The following is a 17,085-nucleotide window of genomic DNA, read 5'->3' as shown; positions in this document are numbered from 1 at the left end:
TCTCGTGTGGCGCAAAATCGTTTAAATCAAAATTTTGTTAGCCGTCTTAAATGATTTTCATATAATTCGAATTTAAATTCGGTTTAGAATCTTTGGATGCGTTTAAATTTGAGTATAAGTGCCGGAATGTTTTAGAAATGCTGTAGAAGTATTTAAGATACTCTGTGTGGAGTGCCACAACATTTTTCTATTATAATACAGGACTTTTTGCAATTTTTGCTTACAAAATAGTATACAATCAAAATTTTCTATTAAATAGTAGAGTATTTTATTCTCTATAAATTATAAATTAATTTATTAAAATTATTAATTAATTCATTAATTTATCATTAACACATTGAATTATACGTAAAAATTCAGAAAAATGATTTGTTCGAAAACGTCTGATATATTAATTTATATATTAAATCGTAGAATATATCTTGGTTGAGTAGATAGATGTATTTATATATATATATATATATATATATGTATATATGTTTGCGTTTAATTATTAATTTATAAGTATAATACTTCTATATGTATATCACATATTACACATTACGTTTATATAAACATTAAAAAAAATTTAAATAACAGAAAAATAAAAAAAAAATTGATTAAAATTAAAGAAAGCAAAAAAAAAGAAAAAAAAAGAAAAAAGATTAAAAAAATGAAGAAAATGAAAAAAGAAAAAAACTAAAAAAAAAAATAAAAAAATAAAAAATGAATTAAAATAAAAAAAAATCAAAAAGAGTTTAAAATCAAAAAAAGAAAAAAAAAGGAAAAGCAAAAAAATTTTTTTTACATGAAAAGATTGTTTACAGATAGATTTATTTACATTTCTTTATTAATATTATTTATATCCGATTTATCTCGTATTTCTTTCGCAGTACAAAAAATGTATCTTTAAGGCCTATAATTAGTGCAATGTCTGTGTTGCGTAATATCGATGTTTTTAATGTAAGCTCAACTTTTCTTAAATATTTACTTCTTTTTTAAATTATTTGAAATATTGAAATGTTTTCGATTTGATGAAGAGATTAATATAAATTTTATTGACCTGAAAATTTTAATTAAAAGTCTGAATAGACTTTATTTTCTCTAATCCGCTTTAAACTTTTCACTTCAGCATATAAATTTCAGAATATTTATTAAAAGTTCGAGTAAAGTCAATTAAAATATATTTATCGTATTTAACGTTTCGTTACTTATAATTAATCACGCTCAATCTAATTTTTAAATGATGCGTTAATAATGTTATTAGTAATTCTATACGTTCGTTAAATGCGAGATTAAAATATTAAGTTGGGGAAAAATGGTCTTTTCACGTATTTTATCTCAAAAATAAATTGATTCGAATTACTTACATTAGATGTCATAACCAATAGGTTGAATAGGAAACAACAGTTGATTCTTCTTTCTTCTCATGATCACAACCTCGTTATGACATTATTCTTCGTAATAAGCCGTTTTAAGAATACTTCGGTTTCGTTTCGTTTTATCAACGATAGATATTCATGCAAATAGATATTCGTTTCATTAAACTTTTCATTATTTAATCACACGGCACACAAGCATCGGGCTTTTTTTCAAACTGTTCAAAATTGTTTCTTGATCGACGTTTAATTCCTTTAGGACGCCGTTAGTATCATTCTCATTATAACTACATTATTGAAAACAGTTTTACGAAACACTTGCGAAGAGCCTTTATTCTACATCTATCTCTAAACGTCACAAATTTTCTTAGCAACTTGAGTCGCATTCTTTTTTTTTGTAACAAAATTTCCAAATCAAGTTTCTTCTTCATTCTTTTTCACTCTTATGGCAAAATAACTTTTAAGTAAATAAACGAGTACATTCAGGACCATTTCTAAAAAGTTTCATGAAAAGTCACCTTTAGGAAACGCGCCAAATTGATTGCTTCTGCCATTCGAATTATTTCACTAGGATGATATTACCGGCCGATGAAATACGAAGAAACATTTTTCCCAAATTAATTCACAACGAATAGAAAATTGAAATATGAGATGGAAAGACAATTAGGTTTCAAACATTGTTGTATATTATGTCAGGTAACTATGATCTCCACTGCCCTTTTTACTGATATCTATCGTTCATGTTATTACTGTTTACATGTTTGACTATTACACAAATTTGTAATCATAGATTACAAAATAATATATTTTCGATGTAATATCTAAATATAAGTCATCTGTAGTCGAATGAAACGAATCTTCGTTCGTCGTTGAAGAGAACAAAATCTTCATGAAATACTACCAACTCCATTCAAGAAGGTTAGTTTTCACTTCACATTGTATGTCTCACATATTTATAACTTTTGTTAATTTCTTTCTATTATAATAGTAAGTAGTTTTTTTCTATTATAGGAGTAAAATTTCCATTCTGTGAGAAAATTAGCAAAGCTTCTTAATTTCCATTCTTACAATCATTAAGCAAGGAAAAAAGAGAAGCTATATATGAATCCTCAGACTTGTCTGAAAAATAAAAAAATAATGAGTCTGGCATTAGAATGCATAGACAGTAAAATGGTTTTTATGGTACAAAATCTTTGTATAAGACTTGGCATGTTTTTGGCTACATACTCTTTCGGTATATTACCTTCAAATTTATTTCAATTTTAGACTGATGCATTAACTTTTAGGAATCTAATATACTTACTTTTTTATTAGGCATGCTAGGATAATACCAGGTTTAACAGAATTGATTTTGCAAAGACGGAAAGCATACCCCACAAGAATATATCTTATTTTAAAATCCTCCAAAAAACACTATCTACGGATCTACAGAAATTCATTAAAATCAATTATTTTTATGAGCCCCGGTATAACGTATATTCCTAATTGAATTACCTCCAGATTTTCAAAGAAAAACAGAAAGGGTTGTCGCAGCGAAGGGTCCATCAGCTGCGTGTTTAAATGCTTTGCTCTAAAGTATGAATGAGCTTACCGGAGGATTAACCTTTTGATGATATAAACAAGAAATGAGAGAGGTTAAAAGATCCATATCCCCATCGAAAGGGGAAAGCTTTCCAACGGACCAATTTGATCAAAGCGGAAAGACAAGCGATGGCAAATACATGATAAAAGGTGGTGAACATTTGAATAGACGATGAAATCACTTTGATCTCTATTTGGCAATATTATTCAATTAATTTGGGAATAATAGCCGTCCATTCGAACGTTGATGAATAAATGAATGGAAAAATTGCGCTAAGCGATCTAAATTAAACATCACATTGCCATTGATTAATGGTCACAGAAACGCAATAGTTGTAATGTCAAAGACATTAGAAAAAAAGTTACAAAAACAGCAGCAATGGGTAAAATTACGATTACTAAGAAACAAGCTTCAGGAACGGCAACACCCGCAGCGTCTATACGTTACGTTGCAGGTAAAATATTTTTTAAATATTTATTATAAACATTTATTTGTTATAACCATTTATATTATAATTTATCGATTGTCATAGGATCTGGAAAATATTAATCCTCAAGCTGTAGGGAAAGAAGTAAATGAATAACAATATCAAATACATCTCGAATCCGGCTGCTTTCTTAACGGATCAAAACAAGAGTTCGTTTTTACGTTATCCAAGAGATTTTTCTTCCAGCGCTACATTGCTATGGTTTGCTCTGCAGGAGTTTCCGTTACATTCTGTATATTATTTTTGACAAAACAATCGACAAAGTTTTAGTTTTCTCTCACAGATTCACTAATCTTATCTATAATATTACGCATATTTATCGTGTTCTATGTATTTATTAAGAAACAAATTTTTGTAATCTATCGTATATCTGCGTATATTGCAACTACATGTATTTTGATGTACTTCGATGTGGAAAAACAATATACAAATTTAAAACTGAAAAATTTGAATTTTCACTTTATTGAACCTACTGGCTCGAACCTATACAATCCCTATCGTTATGTGTGCGTCAGAGGGTAACACCAATACAGCTTTACACACCAATGAGATAGACTTAGTTCATATTTCGTCCACATCTTCGTCGCTGAGGTCCCAATCGTTAGGTGAAAAAGAAGGCTCGATTGCCGCAGTGAAATGTCGTATGCATGGTGTACGGCAGAGAGTGGCTTATTCTAACTTTTGTAACTGATTTTTTAAGAGTATTTCTAAAACGGGTACGACTATATTCGTCTACTTCTATACAATTTATTAAAAATAAAATTTATTAAAATATCGAAAATGAGTGAAAATATAGAAAAAATTTATTTAAAAAAAAAAAAAAGAAAAAGGAAAAAGAAAAAAGAAAAAAAAAGAAAACAAAACGCGCCTCAAGTTAATTAAAAGTCGATCAAAAGAATTTCTAATATATATTATTCGTCGATGCAGTATCAGTGGGCCCAGCAGGCAGCAGCTTCAATCTTCCCAATATGAAAGTAAGTTATAAAATTTTTCTATGAACTCATATAGATGATAAGAACTAAAAATTGACCACAAAATTTTGAACCAATTGAAAATTGATGGATAAAAGATAGAAATATCCCATTTTCGAATTTTCTAAATTCCGTAATGGCGTAACGTTCCCCCTTCCTTTTTCAAATGCATTTCTTTCGACCGGTTTTGGGATTGCAAATTCGAAGGGAAGGCTTCTTCCTAGTTTATCCGATTTTTTATTGCGGCTTAAAAATGATTAAAAAAAAAAAAAAAAAAAAAAAAAAAAAAAAAACGATATATTTTGAAAGTTTCCTATAAAAAAAAAGTAGGATACTACTGCAGCGGAATAAAAGTCTCCGAAAAATATTTGCGATGTTTATTGATCGGGGCAGTATCGGTGGAATCTATGCAATATGCGGCACACAGCAGATTTAAGCGTATTCAATATGAATCAGAAAACAGTTTTGAATCATTCGATGAAGAATGGATAAAAAAAAGAAGTATCTCATTTGGGTGTTTCTTAAATTTCATAGTCGCGTAACATTCTTCTTGTATCTTTCGAACGAATTTGCCACTCAGTTTCTAACTACTTGTGTCGATTGGTTTTGGCAAGGGCTTTATAAATTCAAAGAATTGTCGTCCTCTTCAATTTATCTGATTTTTGTATCTATCTCATAACGGAACATTTGTCAAATATTTCGCGACAAATACTTTTGGGAACAAGCATCTGCACGAGCAGCATTTAAACGTTATTATTATGTTTTATGAATGAAAAAAAATAAAAAAGAAATTCGATGCATTTTGAAATGATACTTGATATAAATGCAAAAATCTGACCCAAGCGGTGAAGTTCATATTCGGATATCTCCTCATATGATTAAAATCGAACATGAGGAGGAAATATCAAGTCGACTAACAATCGATATTCCGGATTTCGATAGTACATTCAATATATATATATATATATATATATATATATATATATATGTATATATGTATTGCGTTATTCCCATAATAATGCTATCTACTCAACTGACAGCTGCAATCTTGTTATACATGCCAACTATATCTATATATTATTTACTATCCCGTACTAGGAAACAGCCTAATTTGTCTGAAGATGCACAAAATCAAATTGCGAAAGCTATAGCTGCACGAGTAGATGCTATCAGATACGAATCGATATACGAACGAATATACGAACGATAGACTTAGTATTACACTATATACTCGAATGATATAACAATGTAACATTCATTTTTATAATGATCATCTTTTTACAGATGAGACCGTTTGCAGCAGAAAACCGAAAAACAGAAGTATCTTTCGAAGAAGTTTAAGAAGCATCCGAGTTTATGAAAATTCAGGATTTGGTTTACTGATTTATTTCAAGTAGAAACTAATTTGTTCGAAAATGATATTTTACTTGGTACATAGCTTTTTGGTAGCCGTTTAATGTCAATAGCGCAATTAACATTCGGCGATCTTATAACATTTTTGATGCCAAATCAATTAGTTCCAAGATCTCTTTCTTTCCTACCATTATATCAATTTTTTTTTTTGGAAATTACAATGTATTTCTCTTTGTAAAATCCTCCGAGAAATTTGTTTTTAGGAAATTATACTTATTTCAATATTATTCGAGTGCAAAAAATATTGCATGAAAATTTTTTCTCGTTATAATATCTTTTTTCTTTTATATTATTTTAATTAAAAAATGTTTTTCTTTCTTTTCACGGAATAATTTTACGGAAACATATTCAGAAAAAATCCGTCGTTATATTCTTTTCTTTTCTCTTTTTTCGTTATTTCATCTCCGTCTCTTTGATGTGTTCTACTTCAATAGGGGTTTACTCAAGTCAATCAACATTCCCTATTACGCTTCCCATTCCCTTTACGGATGTAAAAATGAAAAGAAGGATTATGGCTTTGATCGAAATGAATTTCTCGTAAGTCCCTTTAAAGTCTGTTACTTCTGTTTGATTTTAATCTAAATTGCAAAGACCCATATGATATAATCCATATATGTGTCTGCAAGCGCTTCGCTCCGTGTTTATTGATCGTTTTCCTATCCGTGGAATATTTATTTTTCCGATATTTTTGTCAGGATAAAAATGGTGTCACGATGGAATAAATTAATCTGAAAAGTATTTTTTTTCATATTCGTATACATCAATCAATAAATTTTTCTCTGTGACCTATTTGAATCATAAGAAAATTATTTCGAATAATTCTACCTTTTTCAAATGCATTTCTATCTTCATCTATCATAATCCAGTGAAATTGAATTATTTTAGATTATTTTGAAATTCGATTATTTTCGATTATTTTGAAATTCGATTATTTTCGATTATTTTGAAATTTAATTATTTTCGAATAGTCGACTGTTATTGTATAAAATGGTTTGCTTTCTCATTTCCAATATTCTGTTACAGTTCATCGACCGTAGCATGAACCTTTAATGTAGGTCAAATTTAATAGAAGGGGAATAGGAAGTTACGTATCTGCCTTGTACATGGAGAATACATATTGAGTTACCATGGTAATGGTTTACGGTATTCCATTACGGAATATTATTGACGATTTCCAGATATTTTTATCGAGCTTTTGGGAACGTTATAAACGAGCTTGCTCGTTTAGAGACAAGGTATTTTCTTTCCTTCTCAAAGTCCTTCTTTTTAAACGGTTTGTAAAAAAATATACCGAGGAAAAATTTGTAATGGTAGTGAATACATACTTTGATATCATAGAAGTTAATCCGATATAACGACACTAAGATGTTTCTGTTTTACCAAAGTCTATGGACGGAACGAGGAAACAGGGAAACGAGAATTCCTTTTCCAATGGGTCCAAAGGCAACTTTAGACATAGGATATAATCGATTGGGTTCAGGTAGGTTGTCAAAGAGCCGCTCGGACGGAGGATCTGAATCGATGTAGAACGTTTCCTTTAGCAAGGTAATATTCTTTCGTAAAAGGAGAATTTTATCGAAGAATCTTATTTGTGTCCGTCTTTTTTGACCCTTAAAAGTAGTCGACGTTGTCGAGGAAATTAATAAGGGAAAATAAAAATCAATCGTAATGCTGAGAGTGTTCTTATATATCGATCTAATGATAATTTGAACTGCACTTTCTTAGGTAATTATAGACACGACAACAGTATTTATTTTAGGACCATCGGTGTAATTACGAGTGAAGAAACAAAGAGATTAATGATCCTGAAATAGAAGGAGAAGAAGAACAAGAAGAGACAGATTTTTAGGGACGAAGGTGAGGTATAGCGAGCTACGCACATTTACGATTCAATCGATGATTGATTTTTCCTTAATTAAAATATTGAAAACCGATAATGATTTCAAAAGGAAATTTAATTCCAATTTAAAACGATGTTGGTCATTGCTGGTCATTGCCCTAGCAAATTTCGATTTAATTTTAAATATACCAAAGACGATGTACCCTCAAGAGAAAATTTAATTAATGCTGGAAACCAATAATAATTATAATATACAAAGAACGGGAAATAACATTGCTTATGAGAGCGGAAAATTTAATCACGGATTTAAAAATGAATTAAAAAGAAAATTAATATGAAACTTACGGAAGCTTATCTTTTCAATATGAATCAGTTTGTAAAGACTTTCAGAATAATGACGATATCGCGCGTACTTTAACAGTTCAATACGTCCGAATACAGTTCAATAATACAAAATGTATCAATCCTACCTTTACATCTGCGCGTCGTCGTCATACCATTAATTTAAATTATTCATGGATCAATAATTCGTTTTAATTGACAGGAGATGAGATTTTAAATTCAATATTCAAAACTATTGGAGCGATAATATTCATCGAAAAATGTTTAAGCCAATATGTCCTCGATGTGTATTTCTAAAGAATATTGCAGAGAAATATTCGATTTAACGTACGTTATTTAAAACGGGAGATCGCTTGGTTTGCAATTCAGCGCAACGTCTTTTGTTTTATCAGTTCTGATGGGGTTTGAGAGAAATACACGTATCGATACACGTATTACCTAGTACTATTGTATCGAGCAGGTCATTATTACCTTCCTCGATTTGCATGAATTCTTCCGCTTATACGATCCAGTTCAATTGGCGGGAATTCAACAGCGAGCGCTTATGGATCTATGTGCGTATGTCTGTGAATAAATCTCCATTCACGTAATAACCGTTTCAAGAATAACAGGAACTTCTTTCTCATTATTCTTTATGGAATAAACCACAACGAAGTACTGGATAACATGGTTAGTACACGAAATTTAATTAAGCGCTCGTGGAGCCGTATTATTCAATTAACCGTATGTCTTGACCGAAAAAACGTTGTACCACGTCAGTTTCATTTTTTCAGATGGACCATGACATTTTCCTAGAAATTAAAAAAATGTTTTCTTGGGGACTTTCAAAGAAAGAAATACAATTTTACTTTTAGTAATCTAATATTGCATATTCTACGTTTTAAATTACGTAGAAAAATATAAATTATCATGTCTCTGTAACCGTTTTTTTTTTTCATCGCATAAAATCGGGTACACGCTAATCCTTCAAAATAAAATTTTTTTAATATTCCGCTTTCTATCCCTTAATTCCATATGTATGTGTATGTATCAATCTTCGTTTTTCAATTAAATATGAATAAATATAAATACATAGATACCAAAAAATATTCCCACCCACGAGAAAATGTTCTTAAAAAATAAAATGATGAAAAGAAAATCAATATACAGTATGACCTATAAAGAAAATTAAAAAAAAAGAAAAAATCGAAATAGGACAGGAAGATAAATCCAAAGCATATTTCCCACCACTGTAGTATTGATTCTCGTATGTTCGGTACATCATGTAGGGATTACCGGGGATTTTACTTTTATAAACGAATCAGAAACGTCGAGCGATCTCAATAGGGGGTGGGATCTAAAGCGCGCATGCTCATTTTGATGACGTACGAGGTCAGGAGTTGACGACGGGAGAATGGTAGGTGGGGGAGCCGGGATCTTTTTCGTATTTGAATGTTACAGAATTCGTCAAAAGTAGGCAGACTCTGCAACCGGACGGTTGCATACAGTGATTCTCTGAAATCATAGTCATAGCCTCAGTTTCTTTCAAAAGAAATCTCAAATTATTTTAAAGAAGTTATTATAATATATATATTACATATATATTATTATATTATTATATTATATATATATATATGGTTATATATATATATAAATTTAATTTAAAAGAAAATATTCGATATTTCGAATATTTTTAAATATTTGAAAACGATACGAATCGGAGGCCATAAAATTCATTGAAGATTCAATATCCACAAGACTCGAAAGCTGTGCAACAAACTTCTATAGAATTCCAAAGAATTCTATCGGTAAGATAAATCATAGATAAATTTTATATCATTTCATATCTAACGCAAAGATTTATTTTCATAGATTTGTTTTCTTCATATACCGTATATATAATTTTGCAATAATTCCATATATGTATCTGTCAGTTACTTTACACATATTATACACTACTTTACACAATTTTCTATCTAATACTACATATATTCTTTTATAATACGCTATAGAAAATTATAGATTCTTTTCTATATATTTTACAGTGTAATTTATAATAATATGGAATTTTGCAATAATCTTATATACATACCTGTCAATTATATTACAAATCTCATATTAAACACTATTTTACACAATTTTCTATGCAATACTACGATATATTCTTTTTTATAATACACTGTAGAAAAATATATGTTTTTTTATTATTATTTTAAATTATATTTTACAAAGTGTAATTTATAATAATATGAAATTTTGTAATAATCCCATATACGTACCTGTCGATTATATCACACATCTCATATTAAACACTATTTTACACAATTTTTTATGCAATACTACGATATATTCTTTTTTATAATACACTGTAGAAAAATATATGTTTTTTTATTATTATTTTAAATTATATTTTACAAAGTGTAATTTATAATAATATGAAATTTTGTAATAATCCCATATACGTACCTGTCGATTATATCACACATCTCATATTAAACACTATTTTACACAATTTTTTATGCAATACTACGATATATTCTTTTTTATAATGCACTGTAGAAAAATATATGTTCTTTTATTATTATTTTAAACTATATTTTACAAAGTGTAATTTATAATAATATGAAAATTTGTAATAATCCCATATACGCACCTGTCGATTATATCACACGTCTCATATTAAATACTATTTTACACAATTTTTTATGCAATACTACGATATATTCTTTTTTATAATACACTGTAGAAAAATATATATTTTTTTATTATTATTTTAAACTATATTTTACAAAGTGTAATTTATAATAATATGAAAATTTGTAATAATCCCATATACGCACCTGTCGATTATATCACACGTCTCATATTAAATACTATTTTACACAATTTTTTATGCAATAGTACGATATATTCTTTTTTTATAATGCACTGTAGAAAAATATATGTTTTTTTATTATTATTTTAAAGTATATTTTACAAAGTATTATTTACAATAATATGAAATTTTGTAATAATTCCATATACGCACCTGTCGATTATATCACACATCTCATATTAAATACTATTTTACACAATTTTTTATGCAATAGTACGATATATTCTTTTTTTATAATGCACTGTAGAAAAATATATGTTTTTTTATTATTATTTTAAAGTATATTTTACAAAGTATTATTTACAATAATATGAAATTTTGTAATAATTCCATATACGCACCTGTCGATTATATCACACATCTCATATTAAATACTATTTTACACAATTTTTTATGCAATAGTACGATATATTCTTTTTTATAATGCACTGTAGAAAAATATATGTTTTTTTATTATTATTTTAAAGTATATTTTACAAAGTATTATTTACAATAATATGAAATTTTGTAATAATTCCATATACGTACCTGTCAATTATATTACACATCTTATATTAAACACTATTTTAGACAATTTCCTATCTAATATACGATATACTCTTTTTTTACACTATAGAAAATTCTATGTTTTTTTATTATTATTTTAAACTATATTTTACAAAGTGTAATTTATAATAATATGAAATTTTGTAATAATCCCATATACGTACCTGTCGATTATATCACACATCTCATATTAAAGACTATTTTACACAATTTTTTATGCAATACTACGATATATTCTTTTTTATAATGCACTGTAGAAAAATATATGTTCTTTTATTATTATTTTTTACTAAATTTTACTAAGTGTAATTTGTTTTTGGCATATTGTTATATAATGTCAAACAGAAAAGCAAGTATAAGTCGAGTTATTTGATTTAGAAAATTTATTAAATTCATATAATATAAATATAAAATATTACAATATATATAAATACAAATTTATTAATTTCTAATGATACAAAAATACTTAGGAATATTTGTTTGACGTTTGTTCGAAACGCCTGTTTTGACATTTGACAGTCTCCTTATCTAATTATCGGGTTATCATATAATTTTATTTCAATGTATCAATCGTAATGCAATATTGATCTTTAATCATTTTTTTTTTACAGTCCGTCGTATAATTTCTTTTAATCAGATAAACATATTGTAGTTAGTTCTTCATAAATTCATTATATTTTATTTGCAATTAGCTTAGAGATAAACTTATATATTAATATATCTTCAGATATATGTATATGTGTATATATATATATACATATATGTATATATATATATAAAATGTAATTTTCTGTATTCTTTACAGATTATTATCACATCCAGTGATTCTTCTGTGAATCACGTGATAACACGTTTAACGTTCTACGTTCCTCATCATACGTCCAGGCGTTCTGCGTTTTTGGACAACGTGATAGCAGGTTCGAGCGTTAAACAGTACACATTACTTAAGAAAACGTTTTGAAGTTTTACGTTGCACAAATCACGCAATAACACTTTCGAGCAATATGATGTGGATATACATAATGGCACTCCTTTACTGTTATATTCAAATATATACTACTACATTCGTATCGAGCACTTTGCTTTTTAGTGCTTACTTAATATACATTATAATACACTATTATTTCTACCTAGATGACTAACACAAATAATTTTATATATATATATATGTAGAATATTATTACGTAGTATAGTAGTTTAGGAACAAAGAGTAAAGAAATATAAATATGAAAACAATTTTCTGATTCATTTTAACTTTAATTTTTTGATTGGTTATTATCAGGTTTTCTAAATATTTATATTAAAAAATAATTATATGTATATTATGTTTTAATACAAGGTGAATATTTTAAATGAATTTAAGTAAAGCTTATTTATTATTTATATATGCATGTATATGTAATATATATAATAATTTTAACAGAAAAAAAAATTAATTTATAACATATATAAACATCATAATTATAAACATATACGTAAAAATTTCTAAACTTAATTTTTTTTCTAATGGAAAAAATGATAATAACCAAAGATATAAAAAAAAAAAAGTTAAAACGAGTGGGGAAATTGTTTTCATATTTATATTTCTTTATATCTGATATCTGAAATTATTTCTGACGCATGTCATATCTATATAACCGTGACAAGCGTCTTTAATGTGTGTAATCGATGTAATACCTATAATATCGATGTTAGAATTATTTGATAAGATCAACTCATAGTAAACATTTGCTGCTTTTTTTTAAATTTTTTTTTTAAATACTTGTCATAGAATTTAATTTATCAATTGATCTCATTTAAAAAATTTTTGATTTTGTAGGCGAGACTTGATTTAAATAGGCGAGTTGATCTTAGAGTGATTACACGATTAGTTTTGAATTTTTTATATAAAAATATATATTTGAGTATATTCTTCAATAGTCAATATGTTCATTAAAACAATTTAGGTATATTTATTAAAATAATTTAGGTATGACTGATTTTTTGATAATTAATAATTATTATTATATTGATATGTTTTTGGTAATTGTATTCGTTCAATATAAGGCCTTCAATTATATTTTATATATATTTGTAATAATTTGAATTAATTTCCAAATAAATAACTGTGATGTCAATCAATTAAATATTACTAATTTAAATATTAAGTTCGGAAAAAATGTTGTTTGTATTTTAACTTATAAATAAATTGTTTATAATTTTTTACATTATAAATTATAATAAACAATATAGATCAAGACCTGCGTCTTATTCTTCATCCTTCCTATGACCCCTATTTCCATAATGAACCGTTAAATAAATACTTCGAAATTCGTCTATTAAAGTTTTCATTTTTTAATCACTTGTCTTGGTAACATCATTTTATAGTGAAGACGCTTCAATTCGATAAATAAGAGAACTTCGATAATACATCGATCACAAAATATATGAACACAAATAAAATTTTTTGAGTACTGAACTTTACTTTTAATTTTTCTCTCAAATGTTTATTGTACAATAGTATAATATATGTTTGCCGTTAAATTATTTCATGATTTGAAATAAAATTATGGGTTATAATATACGAAAATGATAATGATCAAAGCAAAAGAGGAAAGACAAATAGAAGAAGAATTTGAAAACTAAAAAAATTAAAACCCTATACATATATACATATATACGTATATACATATTCATATATATATATATAGGGTAATTTTTAGTACATACAAAATTTCATATTAAATTTATACTCATCAATATATAAGGATATATATATATATATATATTAAAAAAAAGTAAAACACATAAAAAAAATTAAAACCCTATACATATATACATATATACGTATATACATATTCATATATATATATATAGGGTAATTTTTAGTACATTCAAAATTTCATATTAAATTTATACTCATTCATACATAAGGATATATATATACTCAGAAAAAGTAAAACACGTAAAAAAAATTAAAACCCTATACATATATACATATATACGTATATACATATTCATATATATATATATAGGGTAATTTTTAGTACATTCAAAATTTCATATTAAATTTATACTCATTCATACATAAGGATATATATATATACTCAGAAAAAGTAAAACACGTAAAAAAAATTAAAACCCTATACATATATACATATATACGTATATACATATTCATATATATATATATAGGGTAATTTTTAGTACATACAAAATTTCATATTAAATTTATACTCATCCATATATAAGGATATATATATATATATATTAAAAAAAAGTAAAACACGTAAAAAAAATTAAAACCCTATACATATATACATATATACGTATATACATATTCATATATATATATATAGGGTAATTTTTAGTACATTCAAAATTTCGTGTTAAATTTACACTCATCGATGATTAATTTTTTCTAAATCTACTAAAATTTCTAAATCCCAGAAATAAATTTAATTCAAAACGATATTGGTGTCTGGTCAATCATCGATTCAACAAATCTCAATTTAAATTCAAAAATGCCAAGTTAAATGGACGATTGTGGCCGATGGTAAGAATAATATGGAAATAACAGAAAATAGTATGTAGAATAGAAACGATTAGGAGAGTGAAAGATTCAATCATGAAATCGTGAATGAGTTTCTGAAAAAAATCCGAAAAAAACTAAGAGAAGTTTAACTTTCGAAAAGATTATCTGTAAGAATTTACTGTTAAAATAATGATGTTAGCTTACGTATGTTTATAGGTCTAATACGGCCTAATAGATTCCAATTATATGATATACATTAGTTCCCACATTACACGTCTCGTTATCGATATTTCATCAATTAAAATTAATTATGTTTGAATAATTCTACGTAATTAAAAGTAGAAGAAATTTGGAATATTTCAAATTGTTGGAGCGATAATATTTATCAAATAATATTCATGATGTATACTTGTAAGGAATATTTTATAAAACTATTTAATTTAATATATGTTTAGAAGTTTACGTAATGAAGCAAATTTTACGCGAATTCCATCGTTATATCAAGTTTGATAATAGTAGGTAATACATGTATCGATATTCGACTCGTCAAGGACCATTATATTAAATATTTTAATTCCTCTTTGGCCCTGCGTAAGCCCTTGAGTCAAGTGGGAATTTGCACGAATAAGTGTACGTATATGTGGATATAAATCCCTATTTACAGAATAATCACTTCAAGGGTGAAAGGAATTCTCTGTTGATAAAAAACAACTTTTAATAAACCATGGCAAAGTATTGGATGATATGGTTAGCAATAAAATTTATTAATAACTTAGGCTTCTGTATTAATCTATTCTGTGTGTATATATATAAAGATGTAGAAAACGTTCGCTTCTTTAAAAAGCAATTGATGAAAATAAAACGGATATGGAGATTACCTTATAGGGTAAAAAAGAAAGAAGGAGAATCGGAAAAAGAGAAAATAATAAATTACCGGAACTTATATCGATTACTGTATATTCGTATGGGGGTTGTACCTATGTATAACATGCGTGGGGGAATCTGCACAGTGGGAGATAAACATGACGCATGCTCAATTAATATTCCGTGTTGGGGGAGGAGTTATCCTCGAGATGATAGAGGGGATCAGAATTTTTACATCTGAATCTTCTCGTAGGTCATAATCGCGAGTGATCTCTCTCGGTGAGCATCGAGCAGCTAAGTGTTACATATTTTAGTTGTAATTGTGATGTGATCTGATCCCTTCAAATCTCAAAGAGAAGATTCAACGAAATCAAGAAGCGATCGACAATTTTCGAGAGAATCATTTCGGTAAGATAGATCATATTTGAATTTTATAACATTTCATATCTAACACACAAATTTATTTTCACCGGCTTTTTTCTTTATATTATTCTAATTCCAAGTGTAGTCTAACAAAACTTTTCCAACATCCAAAAGAAAATTTCAGATTTCGAACGATATTCAAAAAATCATAGAAACGATCAACGAATTTTCAGGAGAATCTTCTCGTAAAGACAAATCATTTTATAACGTTCAATATCTAACGCAAAAATTTATCTTTACCGGCTTTTTTCTTTATATTATTCTAATTCCAATTGCAATCTAACAAAATTTTTCCGAAATCCAAAAGAAAATTTCAGATTTCGAACGATATTCAAAAAATCAAAGAAACGGTCAACGAATTTTCAAGAGAATCTTCTCGAAAAGACAAATCATTTTATAACGTTCAATATCTAACGCAAAAATTTACTTTTACCGGCTTTTTTCTTTATATTATTCTAATTCCATTGCAATCTAACAAAATTTTTCCGAAATCCAAAAGAAAATTTCAGATTTCGAACGATATTAAAAGAATCTAAAAAACGATCAACGAATTTTCAGGAGAATATTCTCCAAAAGACAAATCATTTTATAACGTTCAATATCTAACGCAAAAATTTACCTTTACCGGCTTTTTTCTTTATATTATTCTAATTCCAATTGCAATCTAACAAAATTTTTCCGAAATCCAAAAGAAAATTTCAGATTTCGAACGATATTCAAAAAATCAAAGAAACGGTCAACGAATTTTCAAGAGAATCTTCTCGAAAAGACAAATCATTTTATAACGTTCAATATCTAACGCAAAAATTTACTTTTACCGGCTTTTTTCCTTATATTATTCTAATTCCAATTGCAATCTAACAAAATTTTTCCGAAATCAAAAAGAAAATT

General features: G+C 27.1%; 1 protein-coding gene and 2 long non-coding RNA genes across 18 annotated transcripts in view; 2 read left to right on the top strand and 1 right to left on the bottom strand.

Annotated features, from left to right (window-relative positions):
* The window catches only part of LOC127069577 (uncharacterized), a 29,526-nt gene extending 20,614 nt beyond the window's left edge, over positions 1-8,912 (top strand). For 3 of the 12 annotated variants that reach the window (XR_007783619.1, XR_007783617.1, XR_007783620.1), the window contains 3 exons: positions 5,683-6,348; positions 6,835-8,662; positions 8,767-8,912. This is a non-coding gene — a long non-coding RNA (uncharacterized LOC127069577). Of the gene's footprint in view, positions 1-4,016; positions 4,402-5,682; positions 6,349-6,834; positions 8,663-8,766 lie in introns of those variants that run through there. The other 9 variants (XR_007783624.1, XR_007783622.1, XR_007783614.1 and 6 more) reach the window with 9 other exon arrangements.
* LOC127069579 (uncharacterized) lies at positions 1,724-3,873 on the top strand. Of its 2 annotated transcripts, none has more exons than XR_007783627.1 (5): positions 1,724-2,054; positions 2,149-2,276; positions 2,354-2,592; positions 2,673-3,394; positions 3,473-3,873. It is a non-coding gene; the product is annotated as an uncharacterized LOC127069579 (long non-coding RNA). The 2 variants fall into 2 exon arrangements; XR_007783626.1 differs by having other exon boundaries at positions 1,734-2,054; positions 2,370-2,592.
* Positions 8,913-11,758: 2,846 nt separating the features above from the next.
* Positions 11,759-17,085, bottom strand: part of LOC127069522 (methylenetetrahydrofolate reductase) — a 12,283-nt gene continuing 6,956 nt past the window's right edge. For all 4 annotated transcript variants that reach the window (XR_007783592.1, XR_007783594.1, XR_007783595.1 and 1 more), the window contains one exon: positions 11,759-17,085. This exon is cut by the window's right edge. The gene's annotated coding sequence lies outside the window, so the exon portion shown is untranslated.

Source organism: Vespula vulgaris, chromosome 15 (assembly GCF_905475345.1).
Source record: "Vespula vulgaris chromosome 15, iyVesVulg1.1, whole genome shotgun sequence".
In the NCBI taxonomy this organism is placed as follows: Eukaryota; Metazoa; Arthropoda; class Insecta; order Hymenoptera; family Vespidae; genus Vespula; species Vespula vulgaris.
Note: the sequence above shows the minus strand (reverse complement) of the source record. Positions and strands in the feature narration are given on the sequence as shown.